Source organism: Telopea speciosissima, chromosome 5 (genome assembly GCF_018873765.1).
Source record: "Telopea speciosissima isolate NSW1024214 ecotype Mountain lineage chromosome 5, Tspe_v1, whole genome shotgun sequence".
NCBI lineage: Eukaryota > Viridiplantae > Streptophyta > Magnoliopsida > Proteales > Proteaceae > Telopea > Telopea speciosissima.
The window spans coordinates 49,788,032-49,807,221 of NC_057920.1; positions in this window are offsets into that span (position 1 = coordinate 49,788,032).

Genomic DNA, 19,190 nt, shown 5'->3' on the forward strand with positions numbered 1-19,190 from the left:
CCCTATAGTCCATCATGAGATATTGTTTAGTGGAGGGTATTATGTGTAAATTAAAGATTTTAATTATGCATGACATTTAATTGGGAAATTAAAAATAGGTTGGTGATATTTATTTATGATCATTAATTATATAATTGACTATAATTAAAATATCACAAAGTCCCTTTCATATTCTACCTCTTCCCTCTTTAGAATCAAGTTGGAATGCAAGTCAAAGTTTGAATGAAGGAATTCATCACAACCGTTAAGGGTTGTAATTATAAAAGCACACCACAAGGCGGAATGGGTAGCAGTGCTGGACGAATTTTTTTGGCGTTCCCCCCTTGGCCAATCTCACTCTCTCTCTCCTCTCTCTTGTTCTCTTATGAGTGGTGGTGTGTGACTAGGGTTTTGGAAACCCTTTTTTGTTTATAAAAGTTCATGTTGGCTTACTTTGATTTGGAGATTCAAGAGTTGATCTTCTTCAAAGCTCAAGTGTGGAAGAACTATCATCTGAAGGAGGAACTACACTTGCAATTCTCAGGTAACCTATGTTTTGTTATGGGAAGATATCTCAAACTTGAATGCAAAGGTAAAATACTCGATCCAAATTTCGTTGCGCATTCAGGTAACTAGGTTGGTGGTTAAATTCCAATAGAAGCTCCTTAATGGTAGGATTAAGTGTAGATGCTGAATTTTGTCACCCCCCCCAAATGATGACGACAATCAGACGTAAATGACTGGCAATGTCCCCGAAAACCAACCATTCAACACCACCTAGCTTAAAAGCATCCTCGTTCACCCTGTAAGGCGTACATCATACGTACAATAGCCCCACAGACAAGGCACAGCCCCATCAGGAAACACCAAAGTCTGTGCGGCCCCACCAGGCAGCACCAAAGCCTATGCGGCCCTGTCGTGCAGTGCCATGAGCGCACTGCGGCCCTGCCAGGCAACCCCGCGGGCACCCAGATTCCATTTTCCCTTTTTTCCCATTTTCTGTGGCCTCACCATTGGGCCCCGAACAACCACTACGGCACTGCGGGGACCAATTTGCCTATAAATAGTCCCCCTCACCTCCTCATTTGAACATTCCAAGTTTATGGGAAAGGGGGCACACCCAGAGCTCCAATTTTCCAATTTTTCCTAGTTTCCTTATTCCGGGGCTCTTCCCCAACCCGATTTCGAGCCTCTGGGCCTTGTTTCCTTCTCCGAAGCCTGGGTTATCCGAACCTGGCTTCTTCGACCACTTTTTGTCTAAGTCCCGGGAACCTCCCATGGCCTAGCCACTCTACCCAATATTCAAGCATCCGATTTTTTGAAACCTTGAAACGTCGTTATTCTGCCTGAGATCTTAAGATCCAATACTAGTAAATCGTTACTCTATCTGACAAAGGGACAAAGCCAGTCTTTTGCTTCCACCTAAGCTGGGGGACGCCATCCGTCTTACATAATTGCATTCGTTTAAAGCGTACAAGCATACATTTCTTTTGTTAACTTTAAATTTTGGCACAATATAGTCTTTCAAGTATTCCTATGTAGTGTATGTGAGGACAATGACCGCATGGCAGGGGATCGCCATGTGTCCTCCACCTCATCCCTCTTTGGGGGGGGAGAGAGAGGTGAATTGAATGTTTGGAGTCACCACCTAGAGGAGGGTCTAAGACCCAAGGTTATAAATGTAATGACTCTCATACAATGCCCTTTTAGGGACAAATGGTCTGCTGGTTTGGGTACAGGTCAAGTTACGGTCCAGGGAAGGTATTAGGTACCCCAGTCTACCCGGACTTGACGGTCTTCTATTGCCAGGCATTATGGAATGAATAACATATTCTAATAGTATATAAATGCAAGTAGAATGCAAGAAAGTAAAGTATAAGGGGAGTGAAGAGAGCACATGCCCAGAAGTTCGGCTGTAAGGCAAGGATTAGTATACTAGAATGTAAAATAAAGGGCCCACAAACCTAAGTAACCTAATCATGATTGACTCTAGGCTAGCATAATAATGTGATAGATGCATATAAACGGAGATGATAATTTAATACGTATGCATGGAGGAATCTGAGAATAACGCAAGAAAGAATATGCCAATGGTGAATATACATAATGGAGTCTTAAACTATGAGGATTAGGATCATGGTGATGCATGCATGGGAGATGAGATACAACACATAAAAATGAAGAAGGAAGAAATAATATAGGGTGTGATCACCGTCTAGGGAGACAAGATCACACTCTTAGAGATGCAAAATGCGATAAAAGTAAGAAAAACAGTGAAATTGAATAAGATTAAAGACCAAAGGGCCTACCTAATGAAAGAAGGTTGAATTAAGAGTGTGGAGGTGTCCCTTATGTAACTCAGGAGATTCCTACGTTGAGAAAGTATCGCCGCTTGTTGTGGCTTCTCTTGTCTCTTGTACTTGAATGCTTCGTCATCAAGCCAAGATTACCGGATTGGTGTCTTCAAGTCTTGATCTTGGGGTCTCAAGCAAGGGGTGTATTGATCAAGAGATAAGGGGAGGTAATAGGCTACGGCCAAGTGAGGACCAAAGGCTAAGGACTCAAGTTAAGAGAGTGGGGAGTTGAATTGGAGCAAGCAAGCACCAAGGAAGGATTGTCTACGAACTGCGACTTGGAAAAACTCATAGGAAGTGCATGTAACCCTCTTCAACATGAGAGTGGGTTTATTTATAGATGTAGAGGGGTGTGTGCACTCCCAAAGTCGTGTAGGGTAGGTGGATTTAATCCTAATCGTCCATGATGACTGTTTTGCATCGACAGTGGGTGTAAAGTCAAGGTAGGGACCAATAGGGTGTAGGAAAGGGTTTAGTTGCCTTTGGGGTGTTTCTTGGGGCCTAGGGAGCCAAGATTGAGATCCAAAGTGCCAAAAATAGGCTAAGATGCGAAAGGAATAGCAATCAAAGCTAAACATGGCAAGTTTGGGCTTCTCAGATCAGCAGTTATTCGACAGTGAAAGTGCCTGATTTGACATCAAAATGGGGTATGATCAACATCAAGTGGTTGTCGATGAACAGAGCTTGACATCGAGGGTTGGTATTTGAGTGTCGATTGCCATTGTTTGAATGTTGAGGTAAGATAGATAGTAAAATTACACTATTTGACAATGAGAGAGTATGGCTCGATGTCGATGGCATGTGGGTTCAGTGTCAACTCAAGGCCTTTGAGTGTCAGAGTAGGTTTCAGTGCCAATGGGCATGGTTTGGATTGTTTGGGCCAGTTTTGGGTTGGGCCAGGCTGGTTCCAAGGGGTTTGGGTCAGGGCTAGCCTTTCCAGGGGTACTTAGAGGGCTTGGGAGGCTCTAGTTTGGGCTCCCGCAAGGGGAAGGATGATCGGTAAACAAATTCAGGTAGTGCACACTGATGCTACATCCACAAATACACTAGCTCTAGGCCTTGGAAGGTGTTCATCATCATTACGGGCAACCTCCGAGGAAAAGATAAAATGAGGTGTCCACAGTGTACAGTAGTTAGTATAATATAGTTGAATTTATTTAAATAATTTGTGCATCATTCTTTAGCCATACATGTGGGTGTAGGACATTCATAAAGGGAGAATCATAAAGGGAGAATATTCAAAAACAAGCATCTATTAGAAAGATCGGTTTACCTGGACGAGGTGGATGCCTAACACCTTCCCACTCTTTTAATTTGACCACTTACCCGGAATCTCTGACCAGACTAACCAAAGTCTCGTAGCCCTTCCCAGGGCTACACCAATGGGTCCTAGGCCCTAACCCTAGGTGGCGACTCCATTTTAAATTATTGTATGATCCCCATCCCCTGATAAATCTTGATAATCATTTATCCCTGAGAAGACACATTCCTTCTCTCTCCAATCGAGGAGCGGCTTACCCTCCGTGCACCCAGAGTGTTGAAAAAATGGATCCTCACATTAAGATCAGGAAAAAAAATACATAATTTAATTAAAATTGATTCATGGTTGTAGATGCTGAATTTTTTCACCACCCCCGGCAATGACGACAACTGGACATAGATGATTGACGATGTCCCCTATGGATGTTTCCCCAATTTCCAAAACCAGAAACACCAACCTAACACGAGCAATGCTCGCGCCCAACGAGGCACCACAGGAGCTTGCGGTGCCACAGATGGTGAAAATCCCTATAAATAGGGTTCTTCCCCCTCATTTGCAAGCAGTCCAGACTTCGGGAAGTGGACTCGCAGACCCTATTTTTTCAACTTTCCACCCTCCAAAACTCCATTTCACTTATATTGGGGTCTTCCCCATCTCCAACTCCAAATTTTCAAGCCTTGTTACCTTGTCCAAAGCCTGGGTTATCTAAACCCAACTTTCTAACCCATTCCATTTGATTCAATTGAAGATTGGAGATGAATTCCTCATGATGTAACTGTTCCGTCTGAGGATCAAGCATTCAACACCTCGTGACGTCCTTACTCTGTCTAAGATTTTAGGATATAACATTCGCTAGTTATTACTCTATCCGACAAAGGATAAGCCGGTCATTCCTCCTTACATCTTTCATAATTGCATTGGTTTAGCATACAGCTATACATTTCTACCGTTAATCTTTAATTTTGACACAATGTAGACTCTTAAGTATTCATGTTTGGTGTACATAATAGTTAGTGTAACGTAGTTTAGTTTTATTTAGTTTGTGCACCATTATTTAGCTATGCATGATTGGTATAGGACATTTATAAAGGGAGAATATTCAAAAACAAACATCTAGTAGAAAGACTTGTTTATCCGGGTGAGGTGGGTGCCTAACACCTTCCCACTCTCGTAACCTGACCACTTACCTAGAATCTCTGACCAGACCAAATGGAATCATGTAGTCCTTCATAGGGCGACACCAATCGGGTCCTAGGCCCTAACCCTAGGTAACGACTCCATATGATTGCTTGACTCCATCCCCAGATAATCGACATAAGACCCATCTTTCCATCGAGGAGCACGGATGACACACAACCATCCGCAGATAAGAACCACTTCACTGGATAAACACCCCCAATCCCCTGCGTGTGTGGAATGGATCCTCACATTGGTGTATCTTGTGTCAAGAGGTAGTGGAATACAATTGGAATTTATTTTTATCTTGTAATGTTACTAAAAGTATTTGGGTTGTAGGACCTCTGGGATTATGTACTGAACATTTACGTCTCAATCCATTTGCATCGTTTTGAAGCTTTTATCCATGACTCATCCTTGGATAAATCTTAAAAGGTTACTATTCTCTTGGTTGTTACAATTACTTGTTATTTTATTTGGATAGCTAATAATCAAACTACCTTTCTTCAAGTTTTTTTAATCCAACTCATTTTCTACATAATATTCTTCAGTGGATGACTAACTTGCCTTTATTTCATTCTTCTGTTTTGATAATCCTATTTCTGTTGTGCCTTGGTTTAATGACGACTACCAACGATTAATTACTGTGGATCATCCAATACTCATAACTCAAATGTTATGGTAGCTTTGATCCTACTTTGGGAAGGCAAGTTGGGCCTCTCTATTCTTCTAAAGAATAAAAAAAAAATTTGTACTGGCAGATCTGAATTTTGGTTTTCAAAATGTCCTTAAGAAGCAAAAGCAAAGGTATTGTAGCAAGGCCTACAAGATGCTTTGGAGATGTGGGATGGACTGAATTAATAATGACTTAGGATTGTCAGGATTTGATAAACTGGCTGGATCAAGATTGTCGTTATTGTGCAGAGTGGCAATGGGAAATCTTGGACATGTGCTCGATTTATCTAAATTAATTACGGTCTTTGACTATGTAACTGTTGCATTAACAAATCTCCATAGATTGTCTCCTCGCACTGTAGCCTACACAAGAGAACAGAATAAACACAAGAGAGTCGGTTTGCTCTTGCAGGGGACTCTCTGATGCTTAAGTCAAATCTCTCGTAGTAGTAGTTAAGAATAATGAAGATGGTTCTATAAGGGGTTATACCTGAGTATATATAGAGTTCATAGCAAGTAGAGGCGGTGATGGAGAGTCCTAATCTGCCAGCTTTCTATTCATAGTAGGAGAATCTATTATAGAGTCCTTGTAGGAGAGTGATCCCTGTTTAGTTGGGATTGTGGGCGCTACTCTTGTAGTTCCCTTTTAGGAGTGAATTAGTGTCAAGGATGAATTAACCCATCCCAACATGGTAGATTGCGCCATTTTATGAATGGACTCCTCATTGGAGCAGGTATGGGTGTGACCCGATGGACTTTTAGTCATTAATATATTACAACGATCCGATGACATGGCATGATGTCATTGGGTGGTTAGATTTAGGTATATCATAAGCCCCTCATGCCGGCAAGACCTTGAGGGTTTGTCAGAGTAGAAGATTTGTGCTTCACTTCATTCTTGACCGATCAAGGATTCTATTCATCGAACGAGATTATATTCTATGTTCGTGTTGTCAGCTAACAACGGTTTCTATGCTCTCGAACAACCTATAGACTTGCAACCAAACGTTGATGTGCTCAGCATTTTCTGCCGAACGGTAATAGACTGCACTCCTGACTGATTTACCACGTGTTCTATGCTCCCGACTAAGTATTTACACGCTGGACGTTCTCGACCAAGTGTTGATATCCATCGTACTCTCAACCGAGTGATATTGTTACCAACACTCTCGATCGAGTGGCAACGTAGTAGACCATTATGATCGAGCGACGATATCATTAGCACTCTCGACCGAGTGATATCTCCTTCGGCCAGGTAGCTTCATGTTACTTATTCTCAAGAAAATGGCTAGCCCTTTAACATTCTCTCGTTGCTGACCGAACGATGACTTTCTTTTCTCATTCCTTAGAGGATTAGTTCCTTGGAGGTATAGTTCCTTGGCGTTTGTAGAGAACTGGAGGTCCAGGTGTTAAAATGCCATGGTTGAATGTGTTGTGGGCCCTGGTTATCCGCCTAGGTGTTGTAAGGTTATGATGACCGTCACTTCAACGCCGCCAGTGCAGTAGTTACAGAGGTTAACTTGCTTGACAGACTTATTAGAGAGCGCCACGCCATCAGGTGCGCTGCTTGGGGTAGGGGGAAATGAAAAGGTGACTTTTCAATTTCAAAATCTATCCTTTCACACATGCATCCATTCATTTCGTGGGCTCAAATTTTTTAGAGCATTTATTGCTCTGTCTCTTTCTTCTCCAGTCATACTTTCCTTATTTAAAACCCTTTCTGATTTTCCTTTTCCCCCTTCTTCGTCTTCTCTAAGTTTCTTCTTCTCCAATACCTACAACTTCCTGCTTTCCTCGCGAGCGGCCTTCGTTGTGTTTTTGTTTTGAGTGCTAGTATTCCCTTCTAGGCTCCTTCGAACTTGTTTCCTTGTGTACTCTTCTCTGCGAACTCGAAACAGTAAGGCCTTTCTCTACTTCTTCATTCTACTTTCAGTTTTTCTGTATTCAGTTTTGTTGTATTCTTCTCTATTGTACATTGTAAATGGCTTCTTCTTCCTCTTCTTCTTCTGATCAAAACCCTCATGTGAACCCTCCTGCTCAGATGACTCTGATGGCTTCCGCCAATAGGTTAGTGTACCCTGGTGAGGGTCTAATTCCTCCTTGGGACCCCGAAAAGCCACAATCCCTGAGTTCAGGGAAGTTTTGCCCCCTTTGCAGCATGTAACATCTGTTGGTGCAGTAGATTTGGCCATGCCCAGCGCCATTAGAGGCATTGGTTGCATTTTCTATAAACATTCCCTGGCAACCGTGGATTATCTCTGCTTCCTTGAAGCAGGGGATTTATCAGATTATAGGAATAAGTGTCATCTTCCTGCTAATGCAATCCTCAGGCTCCCCAGGTCTAGGGAATCTAGGGAGTCTGCTTATACTCTGTCGAAGGGAGAGATGTGTCTGTATGAAACTTCTATTTTGGGGGGCTGAGGTTTCCGATCGGTGATGCCATTCGGGGTTTCTTAGGTGAATTGTTTGATCATTTCCACATATCCCCCCACCTAGCCCATCCCTAACTCATGGCAAAGCGTCCTAGGGTCCATGCTTCTTGTCACAAATCTTGACCGTCCCCTCTCTTTTCACTTTTTCAGCATCTCTACCTCACCACCCAGTAGGGGAAGGGGTGGTACAGCTTGAGCCAGCGTATTGGCAATCATTATTTTGTTGGGTTCGAATACTTCGATCAAGGGGTGGAAGAACTGTTTCTTTTTTGCCTCTGGGTTGGAGGGTCTTCCGCTCTGGAATATCTGGCATGAGCCCGTGATCAAAGTGGTGAATGCCAAGATTCCTCTTAGCGATGAAGAGATCACATCACCCTTCGCGTGATGAAAGCAGCACCTCTGTTCGACTTCATTGATCTGATGAACGAGTGGCTTCTATTCCAGCATGGGGTTAGCCTCGGTGAGCTTTGTATTTACTTTTTGTTGTCTTGAATCTGTGGTCTAATTGACTGACTTCTCTTCTTCTATCTTTTTAGTGCAATTCAATGATGCTGACATTTAGGCTGCTCCGAATATGCACTAGGCCCGCCATACTCCCTGGGTGGCTCCTGTTGCTAGTGCCAGCCATGCTGCATACGGTAAGGCCCAAGAGTCCAAGAAGAGAAAGAGGGTTATGAGCTCCAAGAAGGGGACATTGGCCCTTCCACTAGAGCCCCCCCAAGGAGAATCTTATCCCCTCTAATTCTCTGCCCCCTTCAATTCCTCCAATTCCTCACATGGGGGCAAAAATGACCACCCTACCCCTTGCCCGAAAATACTGCCCAATGTGGGGTCCACTCCCCCCTATTAGAGGAATTGGAGGTGCCCACGAATTGGAGGAGATAATTAGGATACCACCTTGTCTGGATTGGTCGATAATCCTCCAGTTGCGGATTTGGTAGGCATTCGATCGGAGGAGGGGGTGGAAGTGGATCCTTCACTGGCGGATCCAAGTGGTGGTTTGGTTGACCCACCTGTTGACATTGTAGACCGATCGACTTCTTCCTCCCCAACAGGTACCCTCCTCGTTGATGAGTGTGACAGGGCTGATTCTACTCTTGGTTCCACTGATCCTCAGGATGATACCGTTTGTCTTGACCCCACCATTCCTAACTGGGGCCTTACCATAGATGATATAGTTTTTTATCATAGCGAGGATGCTGAAAAGTGGACAAAAGGCTGCCTCCTCCCAATTGATTGGGACTCCATGAAGGGCAATCCACCCGCGGTGATTGCCAAACGGGGGAGGGTCTATACCGCTCAGGTCAGTATTTTCCCCTTTTTCATTTTCTTATTATGATTGTGGATTTTCTGATTCTTCCCTGGTTGCAGCTCATTGCCTATGCCTCCCAAGCTTTTAATCTGATCGACGAGTTCGATGAGACATTTGCTAAACAATTGTAAGAGTTTGAGAACTTGTAAGGTGAACTTGTCACCGCCCGAAGAGAGAGAGATGTTGCGCATACTGAGCATGACCTTGCCCATCACTAGAACAAGAACATCTCATTGGACCTCACTGCTCAAAAACTTGACGTACCTAAACTAGGGGTATAGATAAAAGATGTTATTACCCAACATGAGCTGAGGGAATCCCAGTCGGCGTCCAAGATCAAGGCGCTGGAATCTAAGTTGGGAATCCAAAAAACACAACTGGAAGAGGGTGCAGCTGCCTTGGAGAAGGAGCTCCAAGCAAAGAGTGAAGTTGAGAATCGTGCGGCACAGCTCGAGACCTCATTGAAGGCTGCAGAGGAGGCAAAGTCTATCATAACTACTCAGGCTGTGGAAGATTATAAAAACTCCTAGGCCTTTAGGACAGATATGGCAAATGCCGATGTAGCACTCTACATCAAAGCCGGTCGGGAGGCACGGGAGTACATCTTAAAGCGGATCCCTAACTTCGATATATACAGCTGTAAGGCTCTTCGTGCTGACCTTGGCCCAATGCCCTCGCCGAGCGTCGGTGAGTTATCGGCCACTGCTGAAGAGGTGGTCAATGAGGACGAGAGGGAAGCGGTAATGAAGAGGACAGAAGTGGCGGCAAGGATGATGATGAGGGCGGTGATCAGGACAAAGAGGTCACCGAGAAAAATGACTCATAGTCTTTCTTTGTATTTTTGTTGATCGGCACTTCCTGCCGACTCTTGTAAAAAATACACTATTGCGATGAAATACATTTTGCATTTATTTTTGTTATTGGCAAGTTTTGATGGTGCCTGCTTAAACTTTTGCGTAATTAGCTCAGGTCCTTTTCATGCTCCCTATTCAGCAACTAGACGCTGGCATGGTCTACTTTAATTCCACCGCACAGATAGCGGAGTGGGAGGTGCAGTTGGATGATTGCCGGACGTGCTTTGATCCTTTAATGGATTATGCAAAATCTTTGGAAGACAAGTTGAGAAAGGTGGAGGAGAGTCTTGCGGATAGCGAGGTCGATTTATACAAAGCGAACCACTGTATTGAAGATCTCTCTGAACGGCTTGAATTTGCTCAGGAGGTGAATGATACTGTTCGTAATTGGATTGAGACAGAGAAAAGGGCTACCTTTAGGTAAGCCATAAGGGAATTTCAAAGTTCATCGTCTCGACAACGGTTCGCCTATCAAAATTATGTTGCGGGCGCTTGGTCTATTTATGATGTCGTTCGAGCCCAGTTGCCAAATTTCAAGTGGGCCGGCATCCCCCTTCCTTTGCCTGAGTCTCCTGGCCATTCTTTTTTGTTTTCTTCAGTATGTTCGTCTTAATTCTCGAACTCAATTTAACTATCGTCCGACGTTGACTTGCTTTAATAAAGAGGTTATTCTGTCGCTCGAAAGTGATTTTTTTTTTTTGCTTCAAGGGTGAAGTCTTTAGTTGCCTCATAAACGAGGATTTTATTGCCTCACGTCTGAGGTCTTTTGTTATATGCCGTCCGAAGGCATTTTTTATGCCTCTTGGATGAGGACTTTAATATATGCTCGGAAGTGGTCTTTTGTTGCCTTTTGGATGAGGACTTTAATTGCCGCTTGGAAGCAGTCTTTGCACAGACACAAATGCCTTTCAATTTTCTGAATTTAATTTTGCATAAGAAAAATTGGGAAAACAATTGTAAAACAACTAAGAAAATAATTTAAGAGTTGTCGCTCGGCGAGCATTTTACTGGTAAAATTTCTTTATATTCTCCGAATTCCAAGACCATGGTATCTTCTTTCCCCCTGAAGTCTTCAAGCGGCACGTCCCTGGACGGATCATTTTGGAGACTATGTATAGGCTTTCTCAAGTCGGGAAAAGTTTGCCCTCCTTTTTTGGCTACAAGGCGCTCACCTTTCTGAGTACTAAATCACCTGGCCGGAATAGTCGCTCCTTGACCCTTTTGTTGTAGTGTCGAGCCGATTTCTGTTGATATGCAATGTTTCATAGTAGGGCATCTTCTCGAATTTCGTCTAAGAAGCCTAAGTTTGCTCTGAAATCATCCTCATAAGCTCTTTCATTGAATGCAAGTACCCTATGAGATGATGCGATGACTTCTACGGGGGCAAGAGCTTCGGTGATGTAAGCCAATCGAAAAGGGCTTTCTCCGGTTGGGGTTCTCATCGTCGTTTTATATGCCCATAGGAAATTTAATAGTTCTTCTACCCATCTTCCTTTTGCTTCATCAAGCCTTTTCTTTATACTGCCGAACGATGTTCTATTTGTTTCTTCTACTTGGTTGTTCGATTGAGGGTATGTCACTACTGTCGAGCAGTGCTCAATATGGTATTTCTTGCAAAAGTCTTCAAAGACAGGGTTATCGAACTATTTACCGTTGTCGGTAACTAGGATGCGCGGCAACCCAAATCTATAGATGATTTTATCCCTGAAGAACTTTTCCATTTGCTTATCTGTTATAGTGGCTAATGGCTCAGCTTCTACCCACTTGGTGTAGTAATGAATTGCAACTACCACGTACTTCCCGTTCCCCGAGGCTGGTACAAAGTCCCCTAGGATATCCATCCCCCACATCGCGAAGGGAATCAGACTGAGCATCGCTACCAGCGGTGTCACTGGTTGATGGGGCACTAGGGAAAATAGCTGACATTTCTCGTATGTCTAGCATACTTGATGGCCTCTTCTTGCATTCTTGGCCAATAGAAACCTTGTCGCAGCACTTTGTAGGCTAGAGCTCTTCCTCCCATGTGGCTCCCACAGATTACTTCATGCATCTTAGCTAGTGCATACTACGCTCCTTTTGGACCAATGCATCTCAGTAGTGAGGCAGAGATGGACCTCTTATATAATACGTCGTCTATTAGCGTGTATTTCACCGCTTGGACCTTTAACTTCATTGCTTCTGTGTGGTCATCTGGGAGCTGTCCGTCTCTTAGGTACTGAACAATAGGATCCATCCAGCACGGTTCTTCCTCGAATTGGGCCATTATTTCTTCTTCGTAAGAGGGCTTGTCCAGGTTTTTTAGGTATACCGCTTGATCTAATTATGGGAGTTCCACTGTACATAATCTTGAAAGCGCATCCGCCACTATTTTCTCTGCATGGGATATTCTCTGCATCTGAAAGCTGATGAATCCTTTTATCAATTCCCTTGCTTTGGCAAGGTATAAAGCCATACCTTCATCTTTGTACTCCCCGTTCAACTTGTTTACCATGAGCTGTGAATCTTCGTGCACAATGATCTTTTCGATCTGCACCGCCCCAGCCACTCGTATTCCGACCAAAAGTGCCTCCTACTCTACTTCAATATTTGATGCAGGAAATTTGAACTTGAGCTTGTACTGTATCTTGAACCCCTCAGGGCTTGTCAGAATTAGTCTTGCCCCTCCTCCTACCGAGTAACTCAATCCATCCACGAACATGTTCCAAGGGGCTCGATCACAGCCTGTTTGTTCTGGTATCTCGTCCGGCTTATTTTTCAAGTGGGCTATGAAATCCACTAGCGCTTGACCCTTTATTGTCACTAGGGGCTTGAACTCGATGTTTTATTCGCTCAGCTCTACAACCCATGCTACTAGCCATCAGGAGACATCAGGTTTGTGGAGCACCTTCTTCAGCGGCTGATCAGTCAGTACGGTGACACTGTATGTTTGGAAGTATGGTCTTAACTTCCGGGAGGATATTACGAGGGCAAGTGCCAATTTTTCGATCTTCGGGTATCTAGCTTCCGCATCCAATAATACATGGCTGACATAATAGATCGGCTTCTATTGCCTCTTATCTTCCTTCAATAGGACTGCATTCATTGCCACCAGGGAAGCTGCTAAGTATAACAATAAGTCGTCGTTCGGTTCTAGTTTTACCAAAAGAGGTGGCATTTCTAAGTAATTCTTCAATTCCTCAAACACCTACTGACATTCTACTGTCCAAACAAAGCCCTTGGGACTTCTCAGGTTCTTCAGTGTTTGAAGAATGGTAGGCATTTGTCTCCCGCTCAGGACATGAATTTGGTTAGTGCTTTCACTCTACCATTCAGCTTCTGTACTTCTTTCACCATCTAGGGTGGTGCCATATCTCATATAACTTGTAACTTCGAGCCTCTATTCCCCTTTTTGAGACCATAAAGCCTAAAAACTTGCCAGACGTGACTCTAAAGGCACACTTCGTAGGGTTTAATTTCATCTGGTTCACCCGAAGGACTTTAAAGACTTCAACCAGATCTTCTATGTGTCGCCGGGCCTTAAAGCTCTTGACCAACATGTTGTCAATGTAGACCTCCATATTTCTTCCAATCTGGTCCTTGAACATCTTGTTCACCATCCTCTCATAGGTGGCTCATGCATTCTTTAATCCGAATGACATCATACTATAGCAATAATTTTCTTGGTTGGTCCTGAATGTCATGTAGGACTCATCTTCCTTCTTTATAAATATCTAGTAGTAGTTGGATTATGCATCCATAAAACTCAGCATCTCATGGCCCGTCGTTGCATCTATTAGCAAGTCAATACGAGGCAGTGGGTATTCATCTTTAGGGCAAGCTTTGTTTAGGTCTATGTAACCTACGCACATTTGCCACTTGCCATTTGATTTAGGGACCATCACCCCGTTTGCCAGCCAGGTTGGGAACTGTTCTTCTCGTATGAAGCCCGAACGGCTGAGCTTCTCCACTTCTTCCTTGATCGTTGCTTGTCGCTCTGAGGTGAAATTTCTTCTCTTCTTTTGTATGGGCTTTCTGGTGGGATCGATGTGGGGGAAGGCTCGGTAATATGTCTTGGGATACCCTACATGTCTTTTGTCGACCATGCGAATATATCTGCATTCTTCCTCAAGAAAGTTGATAGCTTTTCCTGCTGCTCTTCCTTCAGAAGGGCCTCTATCTGAATTGTGCGGTTGGTGTCTTCACTGTCGAGTGGTATCTTTACCAGGTCCTCCACCAGTTTCCCTCTACGTTCCCTTGTCTCATCTCTATTGTCCTAGATCTCTACTGCTAGTGTCATTCCTCTACAACTGCCTCTCATCTTCTTGACAAAGGTGGCATGGCATTCATGGGATTTTTTATGTTTCGTATGACATTCTTTGATTCCCTTTTATGTGGGGAACTTCATTTTGAGATGCTTTGTTGATACCACTGCTCCCAGATCATTGAGACTTATCCGTCCCAAGATAGCGTTAAATGCAAATGCCACCTTCACCACCATGAAGTTTACTAGTATAGTGGCGGTGCAAAGGCTTCCCGATCGTTACAGTCAGCTTTATAGACCCTTCAATAGGAGTAGATTCTCCAGAGAAGCCATATAGAGAAGTTCCTTCATACTGGAGTCTGTCATCTGGAAGGCCGAGCTGTTTGTATGCATCGTAGGATAACATATCTAAGGATGCTCCAGTGTCTATAAGGATCTTGTGCATTTTCCTGTTACCCATGATCACCTCGATTATTATTGCATCATCGTGCGACCAACTTACTCCTTCCATATTGTTGTCGGAGAAGGATATCATGGGAGTTACCCTAGCCCTTTTTTTTCTTTTGCCATTGCTATGCCAACGAACCTTTTATGGGCCTTTGCCTTCCAATTCTTGGCCTGGCCCCATAAATATGGTGAGAATGGTGGGCCCGATCGGCCGGTTATCTTTTGGATCTGCTCGGCATTCGTCTTGTCTCCTGTTGTAATTCCAAGCTAGTGGTCGTTCCTCTTGTCGTGCATCTTCCCTTCAGCGCTGGCCTTCTTCTCTCTGCCTAGGGAAATCCTCCCTTCGGTCCTCCTCTTCGCCTTTCACATTGTGGCATCGGACCTTCAATCTCCTTTTTTAACTGACGGCAGTCTTTTGTGTCATGCTCTGTATCCTTATGGAACCGGCAATATTTTTTCTAGTTTCGATCTTCCAGTTTAGAGAACATGGGCTTTGGCCACCAAAGGATACTTCGATCATGCACCTGCATAAGGATGTCTGTCTATGTGGTATTCAGAGGTGTATATTCTGGATTTGGATCTCTTTCTTGTCGCCGCTCGGTTTTGGGCCCCTTAACTTTCTCCTTCCTATCGTCTTTTTCATTGGATGACCTCTTCTTCTCTGGGGCTTTCTGCTCGGCCACCTTTTTGGCCTTTAGGACATCTTTCATATTGGCATAATGGTTGTAGCGGTCCATTGGTTCTTCCATGTTGGTAGGAGAGTCTAGCGCTATAGACACTACCTAGCCATTATATGTGATACCGTCGTACAAGGCATTGTATGCCATAGCATCGTTCAAATATTTGACGTTCAGGGATTCTTGGACAAACCTCACGAGGAAATCCTGAATCAACTCGTCGCTTCTTTGCTTCACTGCTAGCAAGTTAGCAGTTGTTTTCTTTTGTTTGATTCTGCTCTAGAAGCGGGTGATGAAGGCTGCATATAATTCTGCTAGGCTATTGATTGATCTAGGCTTGAGGCTTGAGAAATAGGCAGTGGCTGCTCCCTTGAGGGAACTCGGGAACGCTCAACAAATTACTTCCTATGACCCTCCATACAGCGTCATCATTGCATTGACATAGTTGATATGGTCATATGTGTCTGTTTTTCCATCATACATCTTGAAGCTTGGTGGCTTAAAAGTCGAGGGAAGGTCAGCATTCATGATAGTTGTCAAGTAGGGGTGGCCGCCCGGGATACGTTGTGACTTAGTATTGGATCGGCGATCCAAACTTTTGAGTTTTTTGTCGATTTCTTTCAACTTCTTCTCAAGGTCACTTTCCACCACTTGGTTAGTCTCTAGCGGGTTGGGGGGTCGTCAAATCCGACCCTTAGCTTGGGCTTGGGTATCCTCTGGCTCGACGAATAGTCAAACCCGATCGTCGTTCGTCCTGGGAGGAAGCCAATTTTCTATGAATTGTCGAACCCGATTCGCGTCTTCCACATTACCACCCGTTGGGCGAAGACCCTATTACACCTGTGTCTCACTTCTCTCCGAGCGATGAGTTTGATTGGCTTCGGGTAGAATATCACTTCGCCGCTCTGTATGTTCAGTTCTTACTACTCTAGAAGGGACTCGGGTTAGTCCTTGGCTTTTGTGCAACCTCCCTTGAACTCTGGTGGGCAAGTCTCCAGTTCTGACTACCGGGATAAGTGTCGACCCGTGGTGCCTGGGATGGGATGATCCCACTCGACTTTCAGCTCTTTCTTCTTCGGGAACAGGGGGTGGTGGTGGTACCAATAACGCCGGTTACAGTGGCACCAGTATCCCCTACAGATTTTGTAGGGGGATTGGTTGCTGCTGTTGCGGGAATGCAGTAGTCGCCATCTACTATCTAATGAATCCCTTGACTAGTTCGTTGGTCTGCAGCATTTGGATCTGTAAATCCCTTATCTGGGCATTAGTGGCCGGTGCATTAGGATCAAGGAACTATGGCAAAGGTGGTGGTGGCAGCGGTAGCTATTCTGTGGGTAGCTCTCCTTCACCGTGTGGGTTAGGGATCTCTTCTACTGGTGGGTTGGCCTCTTGGTAATTGCTGGTGGCGAGGGCGGCACAAGTAGGTCTTCCTCTATGGAGTGGTTGTTGTCTTCCACGTGCACGTTCTTCATCTCTGCGAGAAATTTCAAGTGGGGGAGAACCCCTCCTCACATTGCTGGTGGCATGGTTAGGTCTTACCATTGGTAGAGAATCCAAGTGGTTTTAGATGTCAGATGATCATTCCCACAAACGGAGCCACACTGTTATGTAAAGAAATCTCCACAGATTGTCTCCTCACGTTGTAGCCTGAACAGGAGAACAAAGTAAACACAAGAAAGCCGGTTTGCTCCAACAAGGGACTCTCCGATGTTTAAGTCAAATCTCTCGTAGCAGCAGTTAAGAATAATGAAGATGGTTCTGTAAAGGATTTGAGTATATATAGCGTTCATAGCAGGTAGAGGCGGTGGTGGAGAGTCCTAATCTGCCAGCTTTCTATTCATAGGAGGAGAATCTATTATAGAGTCCTTGTAGGAGAGTGATCCCTGATTAGTTAGGATCGTGGGTGCTACTCTTGTAGTTCCCTTTTAGGAATGAATTAGTGTCAAGAATGAATTGACCCATCCTGACGTGGCAAATTGCACCATTTTATGAATGGACTCCTCATTGGAGCGGGTATGGGTGTAACCCGATGGACCTTTAGACATTAATAGATTATAACAATCTGATGACGTGGCATGATGCCATTGGGTGGTTAGATTTAGGTATATCAATAACCTTTATGAAACAAGATAGGCTCTTTGTTTCGGTAGCTCATAATTTAACTACTAGAGATAGGGTAAGAAAGGTTAGGGACAAGGTCTCAGTTAACTTATGTTGGCAGTCATGGGATCATCTTTTGGTTCACCCAATCCCATAGGGATTGAAAAGATTAAAGTTAAAAAATTTCTTGATCACCTTCATGGTTGCCCATAGGAAACCAATAAACATTATATTTGGGTTTAGTATAAAAATTTTATACAACCATCTCTTTTCTTGTCCCATAAAAATTATGGGAAGGAAACAAGAAAAGAAAAATATCTCTTTCCATCTCATGGAAAGAGGAAACCATCTCATACCCGAATGCGCAGCGGAAAGATATGGATTCGGGCTTCTTTCACATCCCATGGTTAACAAATAAAAATAATTACTAAGGAATCAAAATAACTTGCTAACCTGTTGAGCCTCAAGTGTTGCTCCTCCAAATAGTGGTTCTTCCTCCAATGAGCACACCAGGTAAACAATCTTGAACCTTCTTTGGTGCAGCCAAGGTTCTCCAAGTAAAGCAGACTTGAAAACCTTTATTTTTCCAACAGTTGGCTCGACTTATTGACTTTGGCCGCTCGCTGGTTGTCGGGTCAGATTCCATAGATGTCTATTTAGATGTCGATTTCTTGCTTTCGAATTCAGGTGTAATTTCAATGTTAGTTCAGTTTCGGTTTCAGTTGAGGCTGAGGATCCTATTGTTTAATCCAAGAATCTCTTCATATCTTCAATACATGAGGGTTTTAAAAAACCCTACTTAGAAAATCCAATGAGAGTTTGACACTCTCTTTCCTCCATGACATGGACTTGTTTAAACCTGATGGGTTTCTAATTGATGAAACCTGATGGGCTTCTAATTGATGAAGAAGCAGAATCTAAAAGGGAATAGTCAATTAATTATGGGTAAAATACACGTACCCCCTAAAATGCACCCAATACTCCTCATACCCCCCTAAGGTTCTGACAAGTCCACGTACCACCCCCACTTTACCCCCCTAAAGCCATTTAAGACCACACTGTTAAGTTTAGGCGTTAAGTGCTAAAAACTTGACCAAAGTACCCTTTTTTTTTATCTCTTCTAAATTTGAAAAGACCTAATTGCCCTGACCTATTTGTTCATAATATGAAAAGACCTTTTTCCTCTAACCTAATTTGAAAGGACCCTTTACCCCCACTATTTGTCCTTGAGAACCTAACCCAACCTAATTACCAAAATGCCCTTGCTGGGGGATAATTACCAAAATGCCCCTTCAAAAAATGACCCTTTTAACCCAACATTTCAGAAAGATCTATGCCTTCTCATGTGGGAAATCACATCTCTCAGGGATGACCCTTCACAGAATAGGATTTGCCAGAAAATTAATGTTGAGTCCTTTGAGAGAAGTTTCATAAATGGAAGATGGATTTTGGGGAAACGATTCGGGGAAGATGGGGGCATTTTGGTAATTATGCCCTAGCAAGGACATTTTGGTAATTAGGTTGGGTTAGGTTCTTAAGAATAAATAGTGGGGGTAAAAGGGTCTTTTCAAATTAGGTTAGGGCAAAAAGGTCTTTTCATATTATGAATAAATAAGTCAGAGCAATTAGGTCTTTTTAAATTTAGAAATGATAGAAGAAAGGTCGTTTGGTCAAGTTTTTGGC